General features: G+C 45.8%; 1 protein-coding gene across 2 annotated transcripts in view; it reads right to left on the reverse strand.

Moving 5' to 3' along the window:
• RBBP8 (RB binding protein 8, endonuclease) overlaps positions 1 to 26,794 on the reverse strand; it is a 451,013-nt gene that overhangs the window by 329,126 nt on the left and 95,093 nt on the right. The window contains exon 1 of one of the 2 annotated variants that reach the window (XM_078687425.1): positions 10,978 to 11,248. The exons of the other annotated variant lie outside the window; for it this stretch is intronic. The gene's annotated coding sequence lies outside the window, so the exon portion shown is untranslated. Of the gene's footprint in view, positions 1 to 10,977; positions 11,249 to 26,794 lie in introns of those variants that run through there. 2 annotated transcript variants of the gene reach the window in all.

Raw genomic sequence — 26,794 nt, forward strand, 5'->3', positions numbered from 1 at the left:
CAATATGATAACATCGATAGTGGAGATAGAGCAGAGGAACACAGTGTTTTGTTATGTGATAATAGTACTGGCGAGGATACAGCTAAGGAGCACTTTGTGGTAGGGTGATAGCAGTAATGACGGAGATACTGCAGAGGGCACAGTGTTTTGTTTTATGATAGTAGTAATGTTAAGGATATAGCGAAGGGCTACAGTGTTGCAGTGCGAGTACAGTGACAGCGGGGATAGAGAGGAGCATGGTGTTTTGTGGTGTGGTAATAGTAATAGCGAGAATGCAGCTGAGGGGCACGGTATTGTACTTTGATAGCAGTGATGGTGGAGATGAAGCAGTAGAGCATGGTGTTGCAATATTAGCAGTGATGGCAGACAGAGGGAATGAGCACAGTGTTGTACTGTGATATTAGTGATGGCAAAGATGCAGCACAGGGCCCATTGTGGTAGTGCGATAGCAGCTATTGCGAGGGTAGAGCAATATTTCTAAACATGATACAACATGAATATATAAGCATTTACACAATTTCACAATACGTTTGTGCAGTTTTTATTTGGTTCACGCTATTACCACACGAGTCTGTTAGCAGTACCTTTTACATCATTCTTTGCAATATGAGCTGAGTATCTCTGGCAAAAGGGGGCTTTGGAAGATGGGGGGAGCCGCTATTGTCTTTGGTTTGCTTGCGCAACGCGGTGGGGTTAGGCATATGGCACTAGTGGGCGGTGGTCTCGGTGGGGACGATGTGCAGGAGAGAGATAGATATTGTGCGGACAGCTGCAGAGTTTGTTGATGTTCTCAATGCACAGAGAAGGCGCGCCTTGAATCACAGTGCAGTTTGAGGGACACCAAAAGCAGTATCAATACCGACAACACTGGAAATGTGCTAAATGTATTAATAAGTACACAAAATGAAGCTTTAACATATTACATGTCTACTATTGAAAGCTGTAAAGACCACAATTGATAAACAGTAGCAGAGTGAATTTGCACGAAGTCCTACTGTGATAGCAGTAATGCTAACAAGCATCGAGACAGCTAACTGGAAACTGGGGCATACGCCCCGGTGCCACAAAATACCAGAGAAACTGGTAGCAGTAGAGAGTCGGGCACAGAGACAACCCCCCCTAGGGAGGGCGGTGGAATACTGGTAGCCCACGGACTAGCGTGCAGAGGAGGGACTGCTAGAGACTACTACTTGGGTAGCTTGGAGTGCAGAAAGAGAGTGCCGTAGAAGATGGGTCTTGATAGATGCGAACTCGGCTGTTGAAAAAAGCCCGGCGCTGATCGAAATCCTAAGAGAGGGGCGGAGTAACAATGGATGAGGGAAGGACGTGACAGAGAGAGGGTAACAGAATACGAGGAAGGAGGGCAGAGGGGCGGCAGGCCACAAGAGGAGATATGCTGGCGAGGAAGGAGGGAGAAGCACAGAAACGAGCTACCTCCCCAGGTGCTGGGCGGGCCTTGGAGCTCGCGTAGCGTTGCACGGACCGACTCGGACCTGAATGGCGCTCATCTGCGCATTTAATTTTGAAGAAGCCAGACGGTGAAAGTGCTGGGCCTCTGAGTAGGGAGAGATGGTGCCAGCTTCGTAGCATCTCTTGGCACATCCGGATCCTGGCCCCCATGGTGTGCTGTGCCACAGTGATTGACAGCAGTTAACGACTGCTGAGAGAGGGCAGCCCTTCCCCCCCCTGTGAGTCAGTACAGTGTTTGATGAAAGCCGCGCGCGCGGCTGCCACTATTTGCCCGCTTTTTAAATGTTTCCAGGAACCAGCAGGCAGCTGGGAGTGATATATTGTAGCGGCTAATGCTCACAGCCACTACACAGAGCTGAGGTGATCGTTTTAACTATTTAGGAGCTGACGGCGGCAAGCAGCACGTCTCTCGGAGCACCAGAGAGTCTGTGCACAGGCGCCGCTGGTGGCGCGCACTGGCACGTGGCAAAATATGTGACAATGCATTTCAGTGCAGTGATGCGGATCACCGCACTGAAATGCGCGAGCGTCACGGCTGATGCGTGATACTTGGCAGGACTGCCAGAGCGCGCCACCAGCGGCGCCTGTGCACGGGCTCACTGGTGCTCCGAGAGACGTGCTGCTTGCCGCCGTGAGCTCCTAAATAGTTAAAACGATCACCTCAGCTCTGTGTAGTGGCTGTGAGCATTAGCCGCTACAATATATCACTCCAAGCTGCCTGCTGGTTCCTGGAAACATTTAACAAAGCGGGCAAATAGTGGCAGACGCGCGTGCGGCATTCATCAAACACTGTACTGACTCACGGGGGGAGGGGCTGCCCTCTCTCAGCAGTCGTTAACTGCTGTCAATCACTGTGGCACAGCACACCATGGGGGCCAGGATCCGGATGTGCCAAGAGCTGCTACGAGGCTGGCACCATCTCTCCCTCCTGAGAGGCCAAGCGCTTTCACCGTCTGGCTTCTTCAAAATTAAATGCGCAGATGAGCGCCATTCAGGTCCGCGCCGGTCCGTGCAACGCTACGCGAGCTCCAAGGCCTGCCCAGCACCTGGGGAGGTAGCTGCGAGTCACGGGGCTCAGCCAGGCAGGCACCCTGCGGCTCAATTATTCACTTCGGGACGCCGCATGGTAGTCTAGCAGTCCCTGGCCACCCTCGCACAGGAACTCAGCCGGCTCCGATCAAGGCCCTCGCCCAGGGTGGAGCCACCAGTATCGTTGTGGGAGAGCCCCAGCTTGATCTCAGCAGAAGCTCCACTGGCCCGCCAGTAAAGCAATAGTTTCTGTTTACAGCAGAAGCATGCAGGTGCTATACTGTGGACTGTTGTACCCATCTACGTATTTTCCTTTAGAAAAGCTTTAAAACCCTCTTTTGCTGTTCATATCTTGTTCGACTCCCTCTCTTTTTGTTTGTCGAGTATTAGTACCAAGAGGCTCCTCGAAGTGTGCTTTGCAAATAGTAACCCACAGCCCGCCAGCGCGATCCATCACCGCGGGGCTGGGCAGCAGGCAGTGATGCACTACTCCCCATCTAGGCCAACACATCCTGCCAGGCAAAAAAAGTCTTCTCACAATCTCCCGAGACACTGTGGGTAGCACATAGATTCCTAATGAATTGGCCAAAGATATCTCCTCCCAGAACCAAGATAGCACCCTGGCAGCCCTAATCAGTGCAGACAGCGCCATTGTGCAGTGACCACACTGGTGCCTGTCAACTTTCAGCACGACCGGCGTCACTTAGTTTAAGTCAAGAGCCTGGTGTATATTAGTAGCTCTGGGACTGCTGCACTCGCAGCCTACTTGTATAAGTAGATCTGGTGCTGGGCGGCAGTCAGTATGTTCCAACTGGGGCAGACACCACTAGCAGTGCTGGTAATCACTTTTATTAGGGTTGAACAATCAGTAGTATAGTCAAGGCTAATACAGTGTCCTAGTTGGCTGTAATGTGTGCCTCACACTCCTTATTTCGGGTGCTTTCCAGCAGTTTTAAGATCCTAGAGTTTCTCGTTGCTCAAATGGATGTATTTTCTGATATTTATGTTTAGTCTCATCACTGGATTTTCCTCGCGACAGTGTCACTCATAGACTTTGAAATGTCACTCATAATTACAGTAAAATTATGAAAATATCACACATAGCAATCTGAAAACTTGGCAGCTATGGGGAATGTTCTTTGTGCTGGGAAGTCACAGCCACAGCTTCAGCACTCATCGTGGGATTGCCGATTTCACTTCCGGTCCCAGGGGGCTAAAAACGACACCTCCCTGCAACTTCTGCAGCGCGCACGCTGCCTGCGTTGGGGAAAGCACCAGGAGGCGCTCAAATAGCAGGCAGGGCTCTGGCAGCACGGGAGCCTTTGAACACTTTGTTTGGTGACACTGCCACAGCCACAGCTTCAGCACTCATATCAGGGTTGCCGATTTCACCTCCGGTCCCAGGGGGCTAAAAACGACACTTCCCTGCAGCATCTGCTGCGCACACGCCGCCTACGTGGTGAAGCGCCAGGAGGCGCTCAAATAGCAGGCAGGGCTCCTGGTACGCTGGACGCGCGTGGTCTGTGCCCGGCCAAGGGTGGGCCCGTCCTAGCCTGCAGAGGCCGGGTTAGGCCTGGTTATTAACATCTATAGGATTATTGGATGCCTACGGACACTTGCCGAACTGATTCAAACTGAGTTATTAAGGTACAGGGTTTGAATTCGGACTGTATTTATTTACCAATGCATATCATTTATAGTATTGATCGACTGGTGGGGAGGAAAGTATGAGTAAGCGTACGGGGCAGGGTGTGGTGGGGACTCTGGATGCATTCTTATTTAGGGCGGAGTCGGCTTTAATTCATGAAATTGCACTACCGGAGCGAAGACTATCATTAGAGCAAGTTGTCCCCCTTGCCATTAGACTATAAAAGTCCCCTCCGAAAATATCAATGCCAAGCCTAACTCTCCCTTACCGGAAGATCAGCACTCATTGTCTTCTGATCAAGAGATCACCGACTGCAATGCAGTACCTGGTAGTCTAACGAGACCGAACGTAGTCACCAGGGGCCAAAAAGTTCAAATCAGCCAAGGGACCAATTTGGCACCGCCATCCAAGAAAAGAAAGGAGCAGTGTCCTACTAAGAAAACGTTCCCCCCTTCAAAGGCTATGGGACACAAACAAAAGACTGCGGTGAGGGAGGTTACTACAGGACTTACTATGGCCCTAAAGGACTCTGCTCAAACAGCCCCCATCTCAAGCCTAGACACTGATAATATGGAGTTCTGGAAAAAAATGGAAACAGCCATTTCAGCCCTCTTGAATCCACTAATGCTTAAATTATCTTCACTGAAGACTGGAAAACCTGGTGGGAAGTCCTGGTCCAGCCCCCCAGAGAAGTGTCAATGCAGAACAAAGGCTGCTTTGTCAAGTAGATCCGTGGGTATAAATCCTGGTGAGCCTAGAAACCCGGGGAATGGGACTGCGACCCAGCAGTATCAATTAGACCCTTTGCATAAAACAGATGCTCCTGCTGGGTCCAGATCACTACACCCAAGAGAAGCACCTCCCACTGTTAGGCAATCACAGCTTGTACAGGGTTTGAATAGTGGCAGCGAGCAGTCGCTAAACACACAAAAATAAATCCTCCCCGATAGGGACCATTCTAAAGAGGGAGCCCAGACCCTAACTGATTCACAACGTCAGAATTTAAACAGGGGTAACTTGGCTTGTCTTAGTAACTTGCAACTTCCCCCTGAAGTAACTCCATACACTGTTGTGCTGACCGATGTCCCCCCATGTCATCCAGGGAGATGGAGCATTGGCCGACACTCAGGAATAAGTCCTTACATCTACTCAGTGCTAGGACTGGTATTACAAACTTGTTGTTTGCAGAGTTTAAGATGGCTTGACAGATTGGCAGGGTAGGTAATTATAATAAGACCATAGCTGGAGATTGTGTAGTTTTAACATTTAGGTCTCCAGATTTAGTTTGTACCATTTTAAGTAAGGGGGGAGATCAGTCAGTCAGTACAATGGGGATAAACATCCTACACCTGGGCTTCTTCTACCAACCACCAAGATTTCCGCAGTATATACCAGAGGAAGAAAGAACGTCTGGGCCAAGACAATTTAGGTACACTGTCCCAGTCAGCAATCATTACGACATCTTTAATACTTTAGAGGATATCGACTGACTGGCATCTTGGAGTAGGTACCCGACCAGGGACGAGGGCCTATCCAGAGTTTGTGGTGACATAACTCTCCTAAAACCATTAAGTATAATGGGGTGACCATATAACCCTCAGAACCTGGGTGGGTGATTAGACAAACAATAATGGTTCTGTTGGGAGGAAAAATACAATTCAGCAAGGTATTTCAACCTGTGGTCTCAATCGTGTGTCCCTGGTGGGGTACAGACGTAGTAGCACAAATCATTAAACACTGACCCAAATGACTGAGAAAGTAAATCTTTAGTATTCCACTTTCTCAATACTTTTGACAATATCAAGCATTGGTTGTGCTGTCCATAATACAGAAAGACATACAGTACAATACAACGTATTTTGTGATGGACTAATACAGGTTTACAAAACACAGATACATAAAGGTTGCAATTATTCAAGATTATCAACTGTCAACACAATAGTCATTAGGCAAAATAATTTCTTTTGTTCCTATCCGACTTTGTACAGTTAGATTTATAGCATGGTACGTCGATGTTTCGACCCTAGTGGTGATGCATTGACTACGTGCATCTGGGGCGGGTCTTCATCAGGACTGGGAAAACGGTTGGACAGCTTTGATACTATTTCTTCAGTTATGTTTCTTCCGGTACCTGTCAGCCGACTAGGCACACTGGACATGGATGGGTCACTGCTCCTTAATGTATGTAATGGGTTTCTTCAACACCAGCTGGTCGGAGAATTACTAGTTGTGGACGCCTTGGCTGCTGCTCGAGCGTGTAAGAGGAGCGACCGTCTCCTTGGATTCTTCGTTATCCAACCCTTTTCCCAGTCCTGATGAAGAACCGCCCCAGATGCACGTAGTCAGCGCATCACCACTAGGGTCGAAACGTCGACGTACCATGCTATAAATCTAACTGTACAAAGTCAGATAGGAACAAAAGAAATCATTTTGCCTAATGACTATTGTATTGACAGTTGATAATCTTGAATAATTGCAACCATTATGTATCTGTGTTTTGTAAACCTGTATTAGTCCATCACAAAATACATTGTATTGTACTGTATATGTCTTTCTGTATTATGGACAGCACAACCAATGCTTGATATAGTCAAAAGTATTGAGAAAGTGGAATACTAAAGATTTACTTTCTCAGCCATTTGGGTCAGTGTTTAATGATTTGTGCTACTACGTTTGTACCCCACCAGGGACGCACGATTGAGACCACAGGTTGAAATACCTTGTTGAATTGTATTTTTACTCCCAACAGAACCATTATTGTCTGTCTAAGTAACTCTCCTAAAAGGCAGCACCACAGACCCCAACAAATTAGTGCCTAGACCATTGCCTGCTATATCAGAAATGGAACTGTCCAAGAGAGAATACAGCACTAGTTGAGTAGCCCCAATGTCTGTATCGTGTGAGCCACAAACGCGAATAAACTCTCATTTAGGAAATTCAAATACAACCATTATAACTATAGATGATCAAAATGGACCTCCATCCAATTATGACTTCTGTGTGTACGATTATATCCTGGAATATTGCAGGCCGGCGCAATAAGATAAATGATCAAAACATGGTGTGATTTGATTCTAAACTATGATAAACTCTGTTTCCAGGAAACTTGGACTATAGACCCAATTCACATTAATGGTTTTAAAACACTCCATACATCTGCAGAGAAGGGATCATGGGGTAGAGCAAAGGGAGGGATATATATATATATATATTAAAGTTCCAATAGTCAAAATGGATTCTAAGTGGGTGAATATATACTACCAATTGATCAAATTACATATAAGTCAGACCCATTGTATTATTTTGATTAATTTTTACAACAACATATTACCAGTAGAGTTTGGAAAGGTAGTAAAAAAATATTGCTAGTGACCTTAACGCAGCCAGCAATGATAGTACTAAAGATACTATGACACTCCTAATGGGGGATTTTAAATGCAGAATTTGGTGTTTCAGTGTTGAAGAAGGCACATGTAATACTCATTTCTGCCACACATTGATGCTGTAATTGCTTAATAATTTGATCATCAGTAATGAGATGGCCTTTGTGAATGATTTATTGGCTAGCCCGATCTCCATATCCCCCACATTTAATGGGAGAGGTCTATCCTCGACCATAGATTTCATACTAGTATCCTGTAACTATGCATCAAGGTTGCACTTCTTTAAGGTAGATGATAACCCTATGAGTGATCATTTTCCCCTTTGTCGAACGATTAGTTTGCCACCACATAGGCCTCAAAGGGTAGATAACCCCATAGAAGACCTAGGAACGGTAAAACTGGATAAACTGAATGGTTATGCATTACGGTGGTCTAAGGTGGATCCAGAAGCAGCTATGAAACAACTAGTTATCAAATATAAAATCTCCTTTGATATTTGTTTGAGCGAATTAGCTCCACCCAAGAGTATATTATCTTCATTTCAGACATTATCAACTGGGGTAAGGGAGCTATTATTCGTCCAAATTCGGAATAAAGTTAAGAATCGGGGGTGGTTCGATAAACAATGTATGAGAGCATATATCAACCTTAAAAACGAGTTACATAGGCAGCCCAGAATTCCCAACAATGTCAAGAAGGCAAGAATAGATTACAGGTGGGCCCTTAAGGATAGAAGATGTGCCTGGAGAGGGTAAGCCTCTGAATTCCTTCACAGGGCGGCACTACAGAAAGATGGTGCTGCCTTTTGGCAGGCAGTTAAACAACGTTTCTACAACCTGTGGGTGGTCCCTCCATAGAAATCGCCATATCTGAGGAATCCTGGGTTAGACACTTTTCAGAAATGTACATTGGGCAGGAGTCTCTCAATGCAACACAGATTGTTACGACGAGAAATAATACTCATAAAGCAGACTTGAAGTTCACACTGGAGGAGGTGGAGAGAGCTATTGCAGCGAGCCAGGGAGGTAAAGCTCCGGGTACTGGTGGAGTACCAGTGGATCTATTCAAGTCAAATATTGCTCTTTGGGGGCCCATAGAAACCCAGGTTTTTAATGCCAGCTGTGAGGACACGATGCCAAAGACTTGGGGGGAATCCATTATAGTTCCAATTTTTAAAAAAGGGGACCGTAATGAACCTGGATGCTACCAGCCCATCTCGTTACTGGATTCCATGGTAAAAGTAGCCGGCAAAATTCATATTGGAGCGCCTGCATGCTTGAGCAGATGATAGACAGGTGCTATCAGATATACAATATGGTTTTCCAGAGGGACTGAGAACAATGGAGCAGTGTGTAAACCTTGCTTAAATTGTGTGGAAATATGTCAAGAGTAAAGAACGGTACCTGGTTTCTGGCATTTGTGGATCTCACTTCGGCTTTTGACTCTGTGAGACATGATAAACTGTGGGAGGTCCTTGAGCTTGCTGGTATGGATCCCCATGTTATTCTTTTTTTACGGTATTTGTATAGTGGTGCCGCCGCTAGTGTGCGCTTTGGCATAGGGGTTGAGTGTACACCTTCTTTTCCCGTTAGAAGGGGGGTCAGTCAAGGCTGTGTACTGGGCCCCTTTCTCTTTAACCTGTATATTCATGGTTTGGAACAAGCACTTCTCAGGAATAATCAAGATTTCCCCTTAGGAGGTGGTCGACCCATAACTGCTCTCCTCTAAGCGGACGACGCAGTACTAATGTCTAGAACTCAAATTGGTCTTCAGAGGGTCCTGGACAGTTTTACTGCTTTTATGAAGGACCTAGGTCTCTCTATTGACAAATCCAAGACGTACATTATGAATTGCGGTGGGAGAAGCAAAAGGTTAAGGGGCATGTTTGTGGATGGGCAGAAGTTAGCAATGACCAAGACCTTCTCATGCCTAGGTATTCTATTTAATCAAGGTGATTCATGGGTTCAAGCAATATCCACAAAAAAACTGGCATTTCCAAGAACAACAGCGGCCCTCACTTCTTTTTCTAAGAAGCTAGGCAGGAAACCCCCAGCAGAGCTTATTCAAATCTACAGAGCCAAATGCATTACAACGGCAATGCAAAGGGCGGGAGTCTGGGGTGTTGCTAATGTTCACCCGATCCAAGTAGTGGAAAACTCATTTTAAAGATATTTTTTATCAGTCCCCGCTAGCACCTCATCTTATACCTGCCATGATGAGCTAGGTCTTCCTTTCACTTTGGATCATATAAAACTGGACCTATCCTGTTGTGGCACAGGACTTGGTTAAAGGAGCAAATCAAGTTAAATAGGGAGATACTACAGGAGTCCCTCAAACTAGAGGGGGTTTTAAACATTCCCTGGATTAGGTATGTGCGTAACTTTATGAACGATCTAGTGCACGCAGAATACTTTACCGATCCAAGTTCAATGCGGGAAATCCCTAGAAAGAATCTAAGAAAGGAGGGTCACCAGCTACTGGGCATAATAAGAATGTCAGAAGAGATGTTAAAGCCCTGAGTAAAACAACACCAGCTACTTTTAACCACTCTAGACATGGAACCATATCTAACATTTGTACCAGGTGGTTTTGACAGGAAGCTATTAACTAGGTTCAGGCTGGGTACTGTTTATAGATTAGTGACTTTTCCAACAATGAAGGACTGGTCACGGACACTGTATTTTTGTCCCTATGATAATCAAGCTGAGCAGTCCACTATACACCTAGTCTTATTTTGTCAATTTTATCAAGCGTTAAGGAAAGCGTGGATTCTTCCTCTTTTAAAACAACAGGGGTTAAGGCAATGTCGTCCGGCCTTGATCAAACTTCAGTTCTTGTAGCACGAACACGTAGCATGGCGTATAGCAATGAACTTGAAGAAGGCACTGCATTTTAGGAAAATTATTATAATTGATGAATTGTAATGAAATGGGAATTCGCCAATTTTTAAACTGATTTTATCATTGTTGTTTTTAATCTTATACAAAATCTTACATTTTTTGCTACTCAATTGTGTTGTAATTTTATGAATTGTTTGTATTTTTATGAACTTTTTGAGCTTTTATGATTGTTAAAAATGCAGTCAAATAAAGCTTTTCTTGACTTGCAGCTACTCAATGAAATCAGACAGTTGCCATTTCGACATCCTGTCGCTATCAGAAGCAAAGGTGAGGAGCAGAGCGGGGTATGAAAGGACATCAAAGATAATGAGGACTACGATGTGGCAAGTTTCATTAAATGCTTCGGTGGAATGCTGCAACGAGTAACCAATCGATGTCTACCACACCTAAACCTCTCCACTGAACACTACTGCTGATCAAAAATGCATCAAAATGAGTGTGAAGTACACCTCAAGGAACTCCAAATCACTAGGGAGGTAGCTTAGTTTCATCAAACGTAACCCAAATTCTCTTACACATGTCCCAATTTAACAAAAACAAAACTTGCCTGAACCCAAAGTCCCCTTCCTGCTGACTCAGCCCATCATGCGACACTGGCAACACTTTGGCTAGTTGGTGCAGCTATCACTTTTCCACGAAGCAGCACACGTTTACACATACAGAGAAGCACGCAAATGGCGGCAGACGTGCATTAGCAGAGACCTGCAGCCTGAGTCAGGTTTGACAGGAACAGATGCACAACAACCAATTCAAATACAGCGCCTTCCGCGCGCAACAACTTCCACCCCATCGGAACTAAAGCGGGACGACTTGGTCTCGTTAGAGGACTACCCCTTAGCAACGGTGGGACAGCAAGCTTCCTTTAGAGGAATTAACCTTAGTCAAGCACCCGAATCACGTGGCAAAAACGTCACGTGTGAATTAATGCATCTTGCATTGCGTCACTTCCGCTACCCTCAAGCGAGCTACAGTAAGAACGATTGGTACAGGCTGTGGGAGAGTCGTGGGGTTTAAAAACGCCGTGTTAGCAGCAATGGTCGAAATGCACAGAAAAAGTATGGCAACTGTGATCTGAGTACTATTGGGTCGGGTCAGTGAGTGCCGAGGCGAGGTCAATGACGTGGCTCAAAGAATTATCTATTCAACTTGCATCTAGAGGTGACTACATTTAAATACAATGTGTCCCCTTTAATACAAAGCAAGTGCAAGTTAAATTAATGTGTGGAAAATGCGTTGTTCAGGTAGGAGAGCTCATTTGGTTAATATAGTGATTTCAAATGATTGTGGAATCAGGAAAGTCACTGATCTGAATCTTGGGATGACCAGGTTTTGAAAGCCAAAAAGTGGGACATTTCGCAAAAATAGAAGGACCCAATGAGACATCATCTGAGGGGCACAGAATCACAGTGCTCATCAACATAGAAACGTAGACGAGGCACTAAGGAAGTAAATAAAAAATCTTTAAAAAAAAAAAAATGTTAATGCTTTGTAGCACATAAAAATGTGCCTCCACTGTTTGCAGTTGACCCTCAATGGAAACCGGCACCTGACCCAAAAGTTATGACATCTGCTGGGACACATCGTGGAACAGCGGGACTGTTCCGCCAAATCCGGGACGCCTGGTCATCCTATCGAATCATGGTTGGCGCAACCGGAGTAGTGACATATACTTACAGTACAATTAATATTCATGTGAATGTGTTATTAGTTTAAGAATCACACTATATTGTGAATATGGGTTATTAGTTTAAGAATTAAAATAATGAATGAGTTAATTAAATGCGTCTAAGATAGGCAGCACAGTTAAAAAAACTAATACACACTGGTGCAGTACCTCTCAAAAAGAAGAGCTCGTTGTCACCATGAAGTTTTAAGTGATTCCATCAATTAAAGCCCATCCTCTCATAAGCAGCTGATTAGCCATGCATCCAGGAATTTTCCAATCATTCTATCAATTAAATCATATACTGTTTTGCAACCCACTGATTAACCTTGCACACATTTTCGTTTCTTTCAGGCAGTAAGCACTATGTAGAGAAGACTTCTTTCTTCCTTGGTTCTCTGCCCATTGTTTCATGTCACAGTACAGGACATCCTCTTCTTTTCAGCTAGAGGCACATCAAAGTCAGCATTATTTGTTCAGGAATGGTTGCTTTAAAAAAAAAAGTGTGGGTACTGTTTTGGTACAATAAAAAAAAAAAAAATAGGAGCATAATTTCCAGTAGATCTTCCGACGTTGACCTCTGGTTAGTAGTGCAGAATTTCTAGTGATAAAAAGTTACCTTGTGTTTCTTAGTCAAGCCTATGTTGGTAAGGTGGGCAACGTTCCATTAACTCCTCGTCTGTCTTCCGCGGCACAGTAATTACCAATGAGCATTCTGCTCCCACAGAAACTCCAAGCAAAAGTTAACATACTAGTCTCCCTATCCCTCCAATATGGCCCCCAGTGGCAACCACCAATCACATAATAGGATACAAGACCCACATCACAAACTGTTTTTTTGTTTCTGCACTACTCTGAGTGCTGTTCCTGTGATCAGGTAAGTGGGGGCGGCTGTCCTGCTATAGCGGACTTTTGTGCCCTAAGAGGGTGTGGGGGGTTTGGTTTGCCTTATTGCCTTAAATTGTCTTTCCCCTTGGTTACACTTCCTCCTCGGTCCTGCTGTAGCGGACTCCCGGAGTGTGCCTTTAATTCATGCCTCGTGTGAGGTCTCCTGCCGAGTCCTGGTCTAGCGGTCTCGGCAGGTCTTTAATTTTGTTTTGATGCTCTGCACCTATTGCACGCATTTATCATGGTCCCCTAGAGGTTAGGAGAGACGCTGGGCTCTCCTGCAGGCTCCCTCGGCCCCATTCTCTTACCGGCTTTGCCCGCTGCTACGCAGATTCGGTCTGTGTGCACCGGGTGAGCGTCGGCCGGTGGGGGCAGGGCTTCGTGCCGGCTGCTTGCTGGTCGGCGCGTTGTTACGGCGCATTTTGCTGGGGTTCATTTTAATCTTATGGGACGTTGTGTGCATGCTAGGGGCGTGCCGAAGGCAGTCCTGGAGCGTTTTTATTTTGTGGTTGCCATGGCGCTGGAACGCTTTTTAAGCGTGCTGGCTTGCTGTAGTGAGGTAATCTTGCTATTTTGTCCAGGCAAGTATGGGGGAAGGTGCTGAATTGGTTTCTTCACACACTGGGGAGTGCTCTGGCTCTGCATACGCGGTCCCTTCGCTGGCTGTTATCCAACAGATGAAACAAACTGCAGTGGCCACCGAGAGCGTAAGGGTCGTTTTGTGCAGGGATCGGATCCTTACGATGTCCTTCAGCACACTCGCTCCAACCTGTTATTTCCGGACTCTGAGCTTAATGTAGAGGACACATATTTTTTTTCACAGTATCAGGAGGAGGAGCCTGAGTCTTTACCGCTCCACTCCTCTGTCTTGAAGGTGTTGGAGTCTGAATGGAAGGATGTTGATCGGAATAACTTTCACAGATTTTTGGCCAAAGGATATCCGTTGCAAGACTTTGCTGTTAAGTATCCAGCCTCGGTGAAGGTGGATTCTTTGATGACTGCCATGTCTTGTCAGGGTGCTATTATTTCTGAGGATGCTTCCCCTGCTGACCCGGTTGATAAAAAGGTTGATGCAGCAGTGAAACACACTTTTGCCGCTACCAGTTTTTCTATTAGAGCTGCTACCTATTCCTCCTATGCCATCCAGTCATTGTTAAAGGACTTCCAGTTGTTGGCCGCGTTGTTGTACCAGGGCGAGGATGTTTCTCCCACTCTCGCCCTGATGGAGCAACAAGTGCGGCTTCTTTCTGACATTTCCTTTAATTCCTTGGGGTCAGCGGCATCTACGACTGGGCCTTCTGTGCTGTGATGGTTCGTCGCCAGTTGTGGTTACGTTCTTGGAAGGGTGATGCTGCGCAGAAGGGTTTGCTCATGAAAAACCCTTTTTCTGGCGTTTAGCTTTTTGGTGCTCCCTAGGAGAATATGGTCAAAAAGTCTGCAGAAGATCGTAAGCTGTTAGCTCCAGAGAGAGTGGGGCGTTCCTGTTTTTGGTCCTGCTTGTCAGGGGGCAGGCTCCTCAGCCCTTTCGTGGAAGGGGGCGTGGCCGGGGTGCTTCTTCCTCTGTCAAGCCCCGGTTCCCTGCCACCTCTTCCTCCTCTTCTACACCCTCCAAATCATGACTGGTTTGCTCCAGGAGTTGGTCCTGTGGGGGGTCGACTGTCTCTCTTTGTGGACAGCTGGATGCGGACTGTGTTGGATCAATGGGTTCTTCAGGTGGTGTCGGAAGGTTTTCGCCTTGGGTTCGTCCAGACTTCACCAGACTGTTTTCAGGTCACTCCTTGCCCCAGGGACGCTCTGAAGAAGGAGTCTCTATTGGAAGGCGTCTGTAGCCTTATGGAAAAGGGTGCTGTTCCGGTGCTCGTGGATCAGCGGGGACTGAGAGTGTACTCTATTCTCTTCCTGGTGGAGAAACACACCTGGACCTCAGACCGGTATTGGATATGAAGTGGTAGCATTGGTTCATACCTCCCATCAAGTTCAAGATGGGGTCATAACAGGTAATCCTGCCTCTGATCAATCAGTGGGATTTTCTGACTTCCATCGAACTGCAGGATTCTTATCTCCATGTCCCTGTTCATCTGGACTCTCAGAAGTTTCTCAGCTTCTGTGTCAGGGGCAGTCATTTTCAGTTCAAGGTATTACCCTTTCGCCTGTGTTTCTCCACTCGTGTCTTTACTAAGGATCTGGCCCCTCTGGTTGGGCATTTACATTGGAGGGGGATTAAGATCTTTCCTTACCTGGATGATTTGTTGATTTCTCCTTCTTCTTTCTCTAAGGCGGAGCTCCATGTCCAGGAAGTTTGCCAGGTCTTGGAGGGTCACGGATTTCTGGTGAATCAGAGGAAGTCCTGCCTGGTTCCTTCTCAGGATCTGCCGTACATTGGGGCTCACTTCAGGACTAAGTTGGGTTTGGTGTTCCTGCCTTTTGCACGGAAATTCACTCTGATGCTGGAGATTCAGTCCCTATTGTCAGGGACTTGCCTTCCTGTGAGACCTTGGTTGAGGGTTCAGGGTCTGATATCCGCCTCCTTGTTGGTGGTTCCTTGGGCTCGTCTCTATTTGTATCCTGTGGTGAACCATATTTTGTCTCATTGGCGCCCCTGTGGTCAGGGTTTCAATCGGGGTTCCTGTGTCAGCCCAGGTGAGGCTGGATCTGGGTCGGTTGCCGGACGACGGTCATCTGTCCAGGGGTCATCCGTTTCTGATTGTTCCCTATCAGGTGGTCACTATGGATGCCAGTCTGTTGGGCTGGAGGGCTACTCTGAATGACTCTTCGGTGCAGGGCAGGTGGTTGGTGGCTCTGATGTCTTGTTCCTCCAATTACAGGGAACTGAAGGCAGTTCAGTTGAGTCTCTTGGTGCTTGCTGCCTTCCTGGGAGGTCACCATGTTCAAGTCTGGACAGACAACCAGGTTGTCATGTCCTACATCAATCATCAGGGTGGTTGCAGAGTTTGTTTCCTCAGTTGCCTCTTTTGTTCCTGGACGGAGTCAAAGTTGGCCTCCCTGTCTGCAATTTATCTCCCGGGCCAGGGAGAATGTGGTGGCAGACTGTCTGAGCAGGGTCTTTTCCTCCATGAGGGTCTTTGTCTCTGACAGGTGATGTTCCAGACGTTTCATAGGAAGTTTGGGTGTCCGGTGGTGGACTTGTTTGCGTCTCTGGACAATGCCAAGATCCGTTGTTTCTGCACAGTTATGCCTTGTCCAAGGGCTTGGAGGGTGGATGCTATGTCCTTCCTGTGGCCCGGGGCCTGTTGTATGTGTTTTCTCCGGTTCCCCTGATTCCGGCGGTTTTTCAGAAGATCAGGAGGCATTGGTGATTCCGGTTTGGCACCACCGCCCGTGGTTTCCTCTGTTGTTGAAGTTGACGGTGCATCCAGGTTGGACGTTGCCGTTCCATCCATATCCATTGATGGGCCCTCTGGATCCTCTTCCCGTGTTCTAGTCCATGGGTCTTCAGGCTTGGTCCGTGAAGGGTGTTCCCTGATCCAGAGTGGTTGTTCATTTGAGTTTCCGGTCTTATCCAGCAGTCCAGGTACCCCTCTACTTTGAAATCTTACGCTAAGCATTGGGACACCTTTGCGAGTTTATGTCTGCGTCATGGTTGGTCTGTTGAGGGTTTGGATCCTGCTTGGGTCCTGGATTTTTTGAAGGAAGGTTTTGATTTGGGCTTGGCCCTTTCTACCCTCCGTGCTCAGTGGGCAGCCATTAGAGCTTTTCCTGATCTCCCTTTTGTGTCTGTGGAGCCCTTGGTGGCTCGTCTTTTCATGTCTCTGGCATTTCAACACCCTTGTCCTGTGTTGTCCCCTGCCCCGTGGGACTTTCCGTTGGTGTTGAGGGCGTTGCAGGGGGGTTCCCTTTGAGCCGTTAGAGTCGGTGGACTTGAAGTTTATGATGTTGAAAGTGGTGTTTTTGGTGGCTATTGCCTCTGCCAGACGTGTTGTGGAGTTGGAGGCTTTCCTGTGGTCTCCTCATTTTTTTGCAGTTTTTGGAGGATAGGGTGTTCTTGCGGGCTCATCCTACTTTTTTTGCCTAAGGTGGACTCTTTCTTTCATTGGTCGGCAGAGGTGGTGCTCCCTGTTTTCTTTCCTGTTCTTTCATTGGCGGAGGAGTCTCAGTTGCACCATTTGGATGTGAAGCGTGCTTTGGTGATTTATTTGTCTCGCACAGCTTCTTTTTGTAAGGTGGACAATTTGTTTGTCACTTTTGGTCTGGCCCGGCAGGCCCTGAGACCGTCTCTTTCCTCTCTCAGTTGGTGGTATAAGGAGGCTATCCTTTTGGCGTATGATGTCCAGTCTGTGGTTCCCTCTCATCCGATTCTTGGACGTTCTACTCGTTCTGTTGCTGTTTATCGGGCCGCCTTTAAAGGTGTTTCCATGGAGGATATTTGCATTGCGGCCACTTGGTCTTCCCCTAATACCTTCATGTCTCCTTACCGGCTTGAGATTGGGGGTGGTGCTTCTGTTGCCTTTGCCTCTTCGGTTCTGGACTCTGTGGTTTCTTGAGATGTGTGTCTTTCTCCCTTGTTCTCAATAACCTTTTTTTGTACTGCCTTCCATGTGTGGGTTGTGTTTACTATCCATGAAGCTGATTTTGCTTTGGTATCTGCTCATTGGTAATTAATGTGGCGAGGAAGACGGACGAGGAGGTAATGGCCCAGTTACTTACCGGTAATCTTCATTACTCCGAGTACAAGACTTTCTCGCCACTGTATAGTTTCCCTTCGCTCCCGACCCTCTGTTGTAGCTTCATGTATAAGCCTTTGGATTACAAGTTGTGATGTGGATCTTGTATCCTTTTATGTGATTGTTGGTTGCCACTGGGGGCCATATTGGAGGGATAGGGATACTAGTATGTTAACTTGTGCTTGGAGTTTCTGTGGGAGCAGAATGCTCATTGGTAATTACTGTGGCATAGAAGACTAGGACTCGGAGTAATGAAGATGACCTGTAAGTAACCAGGGGATTATCATTTTGCAGGAAACTTTGTGTGTGTGTGGAAACACATCATGCACATGGAAACACGTCATGCACAGAGACATCAGAAGATGTTTGTTGGGGAGTATGGGACTATGAGTTGAGTAGTGCTAAACACCTATCTTCTAAAGAAGGTCAGATTAAAAGATATACCACAGCCAGAGACTGAACTCGTCAAGAGTGATTACTATTCATACTTCATTCTAATGTCTTTACCACATCTAGGAGGCTGCTTTGACTACTCACTATTGCAGATTTTGAGAGACACGTTTAGATAAGTAATACATCTGGTAGCCAAGTGGAATGAAATAGTCAAACTCTGAAACACCAATGGTATATATAAGGATCTAGTATGCATGTATCCTGGTAACCACCTAATGCCACAGGACCTGGTACAGTAGGCATGTTTTAGGTATAGAATTAAGGCACCAGATGTTTCAAGTGTTTTTGCATTCAAAAATTTCCTGAATGTCAGAATATATATATAAATATATATATCTCAAAACAGTACCCTTTCAGGCTTAGAGTGCCAAATAAATTATGCAAAAAAGGAAGCAGAGAACTCTGGGCAGTTACCAGGTTAAGGTGGAGAGCAGCTCCTATATAGAGCACCCTACAACACCAGTGACACTCTGAAACTTCTCTCCTTAAATTTCTGTTTTAGCAAAGTTTTTAATCATAGGATTAGCACAGTGCCATCCATGCCAAGCTAGAAAGGGACAACGTATTTTGCCATTTCTACAGTAGAGACATAAAGCAAAAGATTAGGGAGGGTCTTGTCCGGCAGTTTTGGGCTAGACTGTTGAGGGAGCTGGGTCAAAGCTGATTTGCATATGGCTGGGTCCAAACTGAGGGGGCATGATGAGCAAAAGAATAATGGGTTGGGATGCTACCCTGAGCGGTTGCATGTGGTTAGACAAATTGCAAGCAATCCTCCTTTCGCCTTTTGTGTTTTTCAAGATATGATCATTCACATCTGGCACACAGGTGTGTATCTTAGATAATAATGTTAGGAGGGTTTGAGTCCGATCCCTCCACAAGATATATAGTGTACCCAACTAGCAAGGCCACGGGGCGAGCTAGTGCAACTGGGTGGAGAGTTAATGGGAAAATTAAAGATGTTGCTTTTAAGTAATTTGAATACATCTAAAAAAAGAAGTCCCAGAACAGCCTTGTCCCTGTGGTCTCTTTGAGAAAACCCATCTCATCTCAAAAAGTAGCTCCTCGGAAGATATGCTTGTCTTTGAGCTCTATTTGAGTTACAGTCTACAAAAACTTGGTTAGTAAGACCTAGTCCTGCCCCTCTGCTTCATCTACGCTAATATTCTGTATGCATGGAAAACTCACTCTTTTGATGCTTCTGTGCTCCCCTGCTTCCAGTGAGCTACTGTACTCCCTCCCACTAAACCTGTAAGGAATGCTCCGAACACTCACTCTGTACCTCTTCATAATATTAATTAAAAACACCTTTAAGAAGTTTTCCACAACAACCCTCCACCCCAGATACCCCCTCCCAAACGACAACAATTCTAGGGCATCTGTCACCCAGGTTGAACTCAGCTACAGATAAACCCCCTCTCCACAACTGTAGACAGTATGCCAGAGTGTTCTGTGTGTATGTGTGCAGACAGCGGTCCCTAAACTAGAAACGAAACCTAGACACTCCAAGTCAGTGGCATTGTGTGACTTAAGAAACCCTTAGTTGGGATCAAGACAGGCCCTCCTGACACTACCAGGTCAAAATCAAGTGTTCGACCTGTTCTCGGGTTTTTATCACCTCAGAGCCTTTCCAAACAGCTTGTTTAATTGTGGCCTTCACATCAAGTTTCACCTTTCTCTGTCCTCTTCTCTGTACCAGGCGAATGCAATAGATGCATGGTTGGGGAAGCTGCAAACCCATTACATTATCTAAGGAAACACATCGATAGGAGCAATAGTGATGCTGATGTGGTAGAAAACAACTTACAACCCCACCAAAGAGGTAGCGTGTGAGTAGCTTTGACAATTTCAGGTGCTTATAGTGCAAACTAATGGTTTCATAGTTGGGTCCTTTAACTGCAAACATTTGGTACCTTTGATGGTAAAATAGATGCGTAGTGTTACCAAAAGAGTAAATCCTGTTGACCAATTTAGGGATGTCTCTACGGACTGAATGCATAACAGGGAGAAATGCAGAAACGTGATGTGTCTCCCAACACTGCAGCACATTTTTTCACAAAATCCATGTCATAATTCCCAGCCCTATGCGTTCCTCTCGACTGCAACTCTCTCCACCCAAAATGAAAACGGAACAATTCCTCCTTACACAAGAAAGATATATATTATTTTTTATTTAGGAGTTTCATAGAGTGCCAGGTTTAGCCATTTAGGTACTCCATAGTGCCGAAGGTGCTACGATAGTCGATCTAAACAATAACAATTTTTGCTAACACAATATTGTAAGCCGTACATCAGCAAAACCTAAACAAGTCGCAAGTAAGTGCAGATTGTCGCCAGAGTGGTATACCAGGACAGCCTCAAGAGCCCCACTTCATGATCGTCGACCCTTTAAGAAGCACTCAAGCATGAATCTACATTTGTAGACAGCACACCACCCCACACCGAGCACATAGCTGCACCCACTGTGCAAACACCCATCTCTTGCTCTGGTCAGTGTCACACATTGACTTTGGCAGAATATTGCCTGCCTTATAACAAAGGAAAAGTTTGGGCAGCAACATGGTCAAGTTGGTGGAAAGGACCCTTCATCATTTTAATTTGACATGGAGAAGAAGGGATGTAATAGCAATGGTGATTGGGGCTGACAGCAATAGAGTATGGTAAGAGCAGGCAGCACTTAATAGGAATGGAGTTGGTTAGAGATGGATCTTTCAGAGATTACTCCATAGTGTGTTCAGATCAAATGTCCAAGACGTAGAGCTTTCTCCTCTCGAGGTGTATTCAGATGAAAAGGTTATGAGTGTGGAATTTCTTCCTGTCTGGGTATGGTCAGGTAGAGCTGTCCTATGCCTGTTGAGGACAGAAAATAATTCTCTCATTTGCCTTTGCATTTCTGTTGAGGGTGGGTGGCTTGTACAGAGAAAATGTCTCCTCCCCTGCTTTATGTAATCAGCAGAAAGGGTCAGGGAAGTAAAGGATTTGTAGATGGTACACTATCCTGGACGTATACTCATATGTTTTAGTGCCTAAGATCAGGCCAGTTAGATTGGGGCAGAGATTTCAGGGTTCAAGCAAATCAAATTCTGGAACTTTCTGCATCTCAATCTGAAAATCGAAACTATCGCATACTTTTGGGACCTGAATGTCCCTTCATGGAAAATGGGTGTGTACCCCTACTCCATGTGACATAAATGCATGTGATATTTGGTATTCTGACTTTTTCTAGTCCAGCCCAAATGCTGTTTGAGCTTAAACCTAGGCCTGTCCTTTGATTCTGTAGTTCAGTGTCTGAGTCCTGGAGAGGGCACCAAGTGTGCTGTCATCAGAATTCTGTGCATTTCCAGGTTGCTGAAACTATGCGGTGGTGGAAGCATGCGGTTTTATGATCCTTTTACTGGCATCCCATATGCAGGTTAGATGTGTGTGTGTGTGTGTGTAACATATGCATGGTAGCAGGATTATTTGTGGATGTAAATATAAGATTACTGAGACTAGCAAGATCCATTTTGGATTGCCCCTGATTTTGCATGGTGTAATATGGAGGTTGTGATACTTCCTCTCAAGATAGTGGAAGTACATTCCTGTACTGAAAGCTGTAACTTTAGACACTAAAGTGTAGAAATATAGAGACATGGCTGCCTTTAGAATTTCTATGGTGACCTTTTAGAAGGAAATTGTTTATTAGTCCTGCCTGAGTACTGTCATTTTGGGTTAATGGTGGATGAATAAGAGTGATTTAGCAGATTCTTTTGTTAGAGGTAGGGAAGTTTTTATGCACAGCGTACCTCTTTTCTCTCCCGCTGAGTGATACTTCAGGGAATGCTAAATGCCAGGTACTGAGGTTTTACCCATCATTGTGCTTGTGTTGTAGGTACTCCTGCTGTGAAAGCCATCACCTTTTACAAAGATTGTGTCTGCACTGCAGAAAGGAACATGAAATATGAAAACGAACCACCTCAAACGGGTTCCTAGGCATTAAAGTGGGATCAACATCCCCTAACTTATTAATTAGTATGGTATGCTTGAATTGAATGTTTTTACATCTTCCTTATCTATCTCACCATTGAACATTATGTTAAGCTCCACCAGGAATTATTATTTAACTTACCACACCCCCGAAAGGTTTTGGAACATTTCATATCAATCTTCAAATCCATCTTTAGTGTTTTCACTTTAGCCACATCTCCAACATTTACATACCATAATCTTCAATCACTGTGACAGGCACGTTTTTCACTTTTTCTTTTTTTCTCTTTTCAACATCTAGCACATTTGGCAGAATTAAGTCTTTAACAAACTGCTTTTCTCTGCTCGTCTAAAAAATTGTGGGAACTCTAAAATAGGTTTGGGATCCTTCAACAACTCCAGTGTGGTAACGCCAATTTTGTTATGCGATATATATGATAATCAGATACATTTTTCATTCAGTAATTCACTACTTCCAAAATAAGTAGATGCCAAATTCAACAGCATCCTTCAACCATACACCTATTAAAAGCATAATACAAGCAAATTCATGTAGTGTGAATTCAACAGAGCACAATCCTTCTTTGTGCCAAGAATTATTTGATAAAATTTGAATATAACTTAACATACATATCTGCCCATATAGACTTTAGAAAATCCTCTCTGTAAAATGCTTTATTTGGAAACTCTAGCCCATTTTCTACAGCAGGTTGCATTATCAATTCACATTTCACACACTTCTAGAAACAATCAGTTAGGACCACAATGTGTTTTCGTTACTCCTAAAATACTGAAAAGGACATGGAAAATCTATGGCTAGTTCTTGAGATGGTCTTTCAAGAAAATCAAACCTCTGCAAAGGTGAACTACAAAACTCTTTTCAGCATTTTAACTTAAAATGCAACACTTATCAAAAGTTGAAACATTTCCATCCATATATCATCACCAAATATCTTCTATCACCTTTTTTTCATGCTAACAGTTTTATCCATACAACCTGTGTTATTATAAATCAAACAGCCACTTTTCTAAAATACGTTGGAGTGAGACACATTTCTTTTAACTCCATTTCACCGACCACACTTGTATCACACCTAACTTTCAAGAAAACATGTAAAGCATGTGCCAACACTATCTACTACATTCCTCTAATCATTCCCACATATCTAAAGTAACACATCTTACCATGTTTTCTCATTGAGAATGAATGACATCGGACTCTGAGCAAGATGGCGGCCGTGTGAAGAAGGTCGTAGGTGGCTCCCACAGGGGGTTACATAGTACACTGACGATAAATCCCCCCCCCCCCCTTGGTACCTTGCACCTCGAGATGCAGACATCCTTTGTGAAGGAGAACGGATCCCTTGTACTCGGCATCAGAGAGTGGGTGGCAGTGTTGATTGCCGGCTGCGTGGCGTTTGAGAGCGGCGTCGCTGGAGTGGCACTGCGGGATCGAAACAGTTGCGGAGCTACAGGAACCGCCTCAATGCCTCCCAAGGGCAGTTTGAAGGGAAAAGGGGGTCCCGTGCAGGCTGCCCCCCTCGGCTCACCAAAAGGAGATGTGGCTGATTTGGAAACGACCCCTGTCAGGAAGCGGAGGCTCCGAACAGAGATTCCCCCGGATGGGAAGGGGCTCACAGCCCCAGCCACAGCGGACCGTTATCGAGCTGCTCCGGGGGCCGCAGACAGCACAGACAACACGGATGGAGGAGCAAGCCGGCAGCCAGAAGAAGAAAGTTTTTGGTAAGCCACCGGCAGGGTCAGGGGAAGTGGTACACGCTACAGAAGTGGCACAGGGGTTGCTACCAGAGGTGGAGGCTGAGATAGTGGCAGTATTTCCACAAACTGATACTGAATCTTTGAGGGACTCCAGGGACCCAGTAGAGCGGATGAGTGTTACAAAGGATCAGATAGATGAACCAGCCAAAAATGACTGTTTAGAGCTCCCCTCTGGGGGTGGCTGCCCCTTGAAATCTTCAATTCTAGAAAACGTCTTTAATGCCACAAAATACACTGGCACCCCTAATTCTGGTAATTAGGGGGGCAGGTCCCCCCAACATGCTGGAGGGGGGGGCGCCGACTCACAAGGAGAATGCTTAATCGGGAGAGGGGCCCTAGGGATCCTCGAGCAGAATAGCAGAATTGGAGAAAGTGGAGCGAAAGAATCCAGTGGGCCAAAAAAAATACACAGGGTGCCAAGGGAGAAGGACGTTGACTCTGAGGCCAATGACTTTTATTCTTTATCGGATGCAACCTGGTCCGGGCTGGAGTCGGAGTCGGGATCTAACAGTGAATCGAGTGAGGACAGTGATTCAGGAAAACGTGCCAGCGGTCGGCAATCCACCAAGGCCACCCAAAAATTAAATACCAGAGCCCCCGAACATACAATCTTAAGTCACAGGAACTAAGATGGGATTACCCCCTTGGGAATCAGCTGCTGGGGTCTGAAAAAGGTGTAGAAAATCAAGTGAATAAAGAACTTGCAGCAACTCAACCCCCCTGACTTTGGAATCTATCCTTCAGTGTGTTGTGGCACATCGTGAAGAAGCTCGAATGGAGAGCAAGCGAGCACAAAATGTCACCCGGAAATTACAAGGGACAGTGAGGAAAATTGGGAGAACATGCAATAGTATCTGTGACAGGATGGCCGAAGTGGAAACAAGAACGGCAACCCTTGAGGAAGATCTTGCAAGATCAAAGGGGAAAGTGGAGGCGCACAAGGCACAACTTGTAGACATCCAATGGAAGTTAGTGGAAATTGAGAATCGGCAAAGAAGAAACAATTTGAACTTCCTGGGGGTTCCAGAACAGAAGGAGGGGTCAGATATGAGAGAATTCATGGTGCAGATGCTGCAAAAGCCTTTCCAGAGCTAGAAGGCTGGAGGTGGCCCGAGGAAATCCAAAGAGCGCATCGAGTGCCTTTCAATATACGCCAACCAAATCGTGCTGATGCGAAACCCCGGGCAGTCCTGGTCTACTTCGGGAACTTTTTACTGAGGCAGCATGTGTTTGAGAAGGCCAGACTTGATGCGCAACTATCGGTAGATGGGTTCTCCTTCTTTACTAGGCCCGATTTCTGCCATATCATGGTGGAACGAAGGTGGCGCCTGCGCTAAATGATCCCTCAGTTCCAGGAGAAGGGCGCTCAAGCCTTCCTACTAAATCCGGCTCGGCTTAAAATTATCTGGAAGGACCGGGTCAGAGTCTTTACGTCTGAGATTAAGGCTAAGGAGTTCTTAGATAGTGGTGGTAACTGAAGACTGATTGGTCTGGTGGACAGGGCACAAGTGTATTTAAGACATAGCAACCATAACCAGAACTCTATGAGTCCTTTTTCTCCTTCTCGGTTATAAGAAATTTTTCTTCTTCCTGTTTTTTATTTCTCCCTTCTCACTGGGTTTGATGCTGAGACGGGTGGAAAGGTATAGGACCAATAACAGGGGGGGAGACAAAAAGGGTGGGGGGGATATCGTCATCCTTTCTTGTGGGTCTTTCTTTTCGATTTCTAGTGTATGTCACTCCAGTGGGGGCACACCCCTAACCATCACTCACAGACCTAGACAGGTCTGTTGTTCCATGATACAGGGTGGGTAGGGAGGGGGGTGGGGAGTTGGAAGGGGCGTGGGGGTGATGGGAGGAGGGGAAGAAGGGGGGAGAAAAACCAAAATGAAAAATTCTGGAAAATAGAGCACTGTATAATAAATGGACTCGTGGGTCAAGTTAGCGGGATGGTTCAGCTCATAAGGCACATAAAGCAGATTAGGCGATGTGGGCATCAAAGGAGATATTGGGATGGGTAAGCTAATGTTTTGCACGATTAATATTGGGGGGTTGAATGATCGTGCGAAAAGAGACAGAACGGGTGAAGCATTGCGAGCTTTGGGCTTTGATTTCCTATGCCAGCAGGACACCCATCTTCGATGGCAAAAGAGAGGTTTTAATTTTATTCCGGGCTTTACACAAACAATGTGCTCTTCACAGACCTCTACCACGAGGGGGGTGGCAATACATGTCTCTAACCGACACCCACCAAGTAGTCGTACACTTTCAGATAAATGGGGTCGGTGGGCAATTGCTGTAATTCCCACCTTCGGTACATTGTGCACTATATATGGGTCTAATTCAGATGACGCAGATTTTTTGACAGAACTTGAAGTAGAGCTCGCTTCCTGGCCTGCCCCACTGATATTATGTGTCGATCTCAACATTCACATGATTTCAGGTGGGTTAGGGGGCGATGGGTATCAAGGCAGGAAGCCACGAGTTTTTCATGCGGTGCAGGCGCTAGCAGATAGCCATGGTCTGGTGGATGTTTGGTCTGTTAATAAACCTGGAGATCCAGGGAACACATATTTCTCATGTCCACTCATGTCCACACAGGAAATATGTGAGGCTGGACTACTTTTACATTCCTGGCTCATTAGTGGATAAAGCCCAGATGAGGTTCTCTCGGACCATAACCCTCTTGTTTTGGATATTGAGATCCAAGGGTATACAAAACCCCCTGCAAAGTGGACCTTTGATAGGAAATTGCTGGTCATTGAGGGGTTTATCGATCATATTAAGTGCTGGACTATACAGTTCTTTGACACCAATAGATATAGTACATTGAGGGAAATGGTATGGGACGCATATAAGTCTGGGCTTAGAGGGGAGGTAATCAGTTTCGCAGGGTTCCACAGGGAGAAGCAACAAGAGGCTATTGGTCTTCTGAT

Source organism: Lissotriton helveticus, chromosome 4_1, assembly GCF_964261635.1.
Source record: "Lissotriton helveticus chromosome 4_1, aLisHel1.1, whole genome shotgun sequence".
Classification (NCBI taxonomy): domain Eukaryota; kingdom Metazoa; phylum Chordata; class Amphibia; order Caudata; family Salamandridae; genus Lissotriton; species Lissotriton helveticus.